At 56.9% G+C, this 3,336-nt stretch overlaps 1 long non-coding RNA gene across 1 annotated transcript; it reads left to right on the forward strand.

Moving 5' to 3' along the window:
- Positions 1-347: 347 nt before the first annotated feature.
- On the forward strand, positions 348-1,732 carry LOC112123611. Its single transcript, XR_003899980.1, has 3 exons — positions 348-385; positions 1,129-1,207; positions 1,694-1,732. It is a non-coding gene; the product is annotated as an uncharacterized LOC112123611 (long non-coding RNA).
- The last annotated feature ends 1,604 nt before the right edge of the window (positions 1,733-3,336 follow it).

Consider the following 3,336-nt stretch of genomic DNA (forward strand, 5'->3'; position numbering starts at 1 on the left):
CCGCTTAACCCAGGCTCTCACCCCCCACCACCGATTTTTCCACTTCAGCCCCTCTTCTGCTGCTAGCTCCAGTAGCTTGAACCCCCCAGGCCAGTACAGTTCTGCCCCCTGCTCAGACCCTGACAGCCCCTCCCCCCGCTGCGCCTTGCCCCCCTTAATCCTTTTAAACCCCCCCAAAGAGGAGGCAGCAAATCGTAAGTAGAAGTAAGGGCAGAGAGAGGGCAGTGGCTACAGCGAAGGTTACTGGGCATGCTCAGTTTGAGTGAGCCTGCTCAGTACACCGAAGGTAGCAAAACGGGAGAAGGAGCATTTCGGGCTGATACACCCTTCCCGGCCCAGCCCCTGCCCCGGCCCCTGTCCCAGGGGGGCCCCGCTCGGAGGGAAGGTAAGAGAGACCCGCCCCCCCCCCGCCCTGTCACACCCGGGCTGCAGGGGGAGGAGGATAAAGAAGTGGGGGGGGGAGGCGCAAGAACGGGTGCTGGGGATGCGGGGGGCAGGCTGGGATGGAGGCCGGGGTGAACTGAAGGGAAGATGGGGCGATGTAGGGGATATCGGGTTGATTGTGGGGCTGATGGGAGCGAGGCTGGAATGGGCGAAGTTGTCAGTGGGGGGCACTGCGAGGGAAGGGGCGATGCGGGGGACAGAGGCAAAAACCCAGCCCCCACACCCACACCCTGCTCCCAGCGTGTTATTGTCAGACACACCCGTGCTGGTGGGGTCTGTGTCTCATGAGTTTTGGGGTCGCCCAGGGCCCTGGTCTGATTTCTGGGCAGGATTCACATCTCAGCCACACCGGAGTCACTGCTGCTTTGGGCAGGCAGGGAGTGTGGATGGGCCAATGGGATCAGCCTCTGCCTGCCTGTCCCTGGGGGCTGCTGCAGGAGTCCAGGGCAGCTCATTCTTTAGGTGATGCCACCAGAGCGTTCCTGCTGCTCCTAAGGGAGAGGGGTTTACACGGCAGTGTGGGGAAATCCCCTAATGTGGCCCCTTTAGTTCTGCTTTTTTTTTAGCATTTGGCTCAGAGATACTGTTACTGGGAGGGTCTGAAGAGTCTGGGGAGGAATCAGGGTGTGACATGGACTCCAGCCCCTTCTGTAACCTCCCCCATCGCCCCTCTTGCCCCGACAGGCTGAGGAATCACGTCCACGTTTTGCTCCAGTCTTCCAGGAGACAGGGAAGGGAAATGTCTGTGATGGAGCCAGCTCAGGTAGGGGATTTTCAGGGAGCTCCTGGGCGGGTGCAGGGAGGAGACAGTATCTGATAAACCTGCTGATTTTCTGAGTGGGCCCATTGGTGATCGGGGAGGGGAGATGGGACTTTCCCCCATTTCTCACACAGGATACAACTCCCCTGCACAGATCTGGGAACATTTTCAAGGCTCCCAGTGCTGGAGTGAGACCCCACTAGCCTGTCCCTGTCCCTGGCTCAGAGCTCTGCTTCCCGTATCAGCCTGTGGCTGGCAGGTGTGTGGGAAATGAGAAGACCCTGCCCTCCTCCGTGTGCTGCCGGGGACAAGGAGCTCTCACCTTCTCCCCACCCCCTGAAGCCTCCTGGCTGCTCTGAGCAGGGTGGGGGTGGGATTCTGATCCTCTGGCGATCCCAGATCTTCCATTTCTTTATCCTTCCTCCCGCGTGACTAGTGCAATTGTGCCTCGGGCAGCAGGTGCTGAGTGGGGGACTTTTGGTGTTCCAGATGCCGGTGACCTTCGAGGAGGTGGCTGTGTATTTCACCCAGGGGCAGGGGGCTCTCCTGGACCCCGCTCAGAGAGCCCTCTACAGGGATGTCATGCAGGAGAACTACGAGACGGTGACCTCGCTGGGTAAGGGATTCCTGTCCCCTCAGATACTAGAAGCTGTGGGGTCTGCGTGTCTGAATCTGGTCATGTTCTTCCCATGTCAGTTAGATCAGAGGGGAATGGGTTCCATAATGCACAGCTGCCATGTGAGAAATACTTGTATCTCCGTTCCCTTGCCAGTGGGACATGGGTGTCAAAACCCAATGGACAAGCTAAACCATCCCCACCCCTCCAGCTTTCAAAGGGGCATAAATCCAGCACTGTCCTGTCTGTGTTGTTTCTTGGCTGCACACACAATCCCTATTCACCTCCCTCCTTGGGTATAGCTGCAGCCATGGGGAGGGCTCTGGGCTCTGCAGGCTTAGAAAGAGGCAGGGGTCTAAGTCCAGAGCTGTGTGTGAGTCAGCAAGGCCCCCAGAGCGCACAGATCCTGGGAACGCCTAGTGACAGTGTAGTAATAATTCAACTCACCTCCCCAGACAACTCCCTCTGCGCAAGGGGACTCAGTGACCATGTTCCCATCCTCTTGGATTCCACGTTCCTCCAGCAGAGCACAGGGAAACTTTCCACTCACGGAATGTCCTTTCTGACAAATATTCCACCAATGCTCCATGCACCCTGATCTGGTCTGATTTCACCCTCTGCACAGGATTTCCCATTCCCAAACCTGAGCTGATCGCCCGGCTGGAAGGAGGGGAAGAGCCTTGGGTTCCCGATCTCCAGGTCTGCAAGGAAAGAAGGCTTCCGAGATGCACCCGTACAGGTGAGGACTGAGACAGAAACAATCTAGGGAATGGAGGAACAAGTTGAGAATCCCAAAATATGGTGTGAGTAAGCGCCCTCAGTTTTTCCTCATCTCAGCCAGGACAGGGCTGCAGTCAACAGATATAGCTCACGCCATTCCACCCAGCCTCTTCTCTGCAGGAGTTTGCTTCCCAGCTTTCCTTCCCTGTGAGTGTTTGGGTGGGATGTGGAGGCGGAGTCCAATTGGTCAGTCTTTGTCTTGGGTTTTCCCTTTGTGCTATTCCTCTTTCTCCCCAGCACAATGACTCCTGTCTGGATTGTGTCTCTCCCAGCAGGTGCTGAGCGAGGGAGTGAGAATGAGGAGGGGAATCATCATGAGGAAGTTCCCGGGGAAGTGGAACCTCAGGGGCCCTTTGTAGGAAGAGCTGAAGGGAATTTTTCCCAGTGCTTGGAGCAGGCAGAAGCCTGGGGAAGTTGGCACAGGTCAGAGAGGCTTCTGGGAAACCACCCAGGGAAGAAAGTGGATGTGTGACGGGTTGGATCACAGAAACCCCCTTGGGAGCTGCCACCCAATGTGCCAAGACTACCCCTGCTTCTGTTTTCCCTGCCAGCTCAGGACTCCAGCACCCCGTCTTGCTGAGCCAGCCACTCCTGTCTGGCTCCAACACAGACTCAGGGTCTGAATCACTTGTCCCAAAACTGCAAGTTTACCCAAAAACAGCTCACAGGAGTGTGCTTGTCTTTAGCACTCAGATGCCCAACTTCCAATGGGGTCTAAACCCAGATAAATCCGTTT

Source organism: Terrapene carolina, unplaced genomic scaffold (genome assembly GCF_002925995.2).
Source record: "Terrapene carolina triunguis isolate 2854851 unplaced genomic scaffold, T_m_triunguis-2.0 Scaffold30143, whole genome shotgun sequence".
NCBI lineage: Eukaryota > Metazoa > Chordata > Testudines > Emydidae > Terrapene > Terrapene triunguis.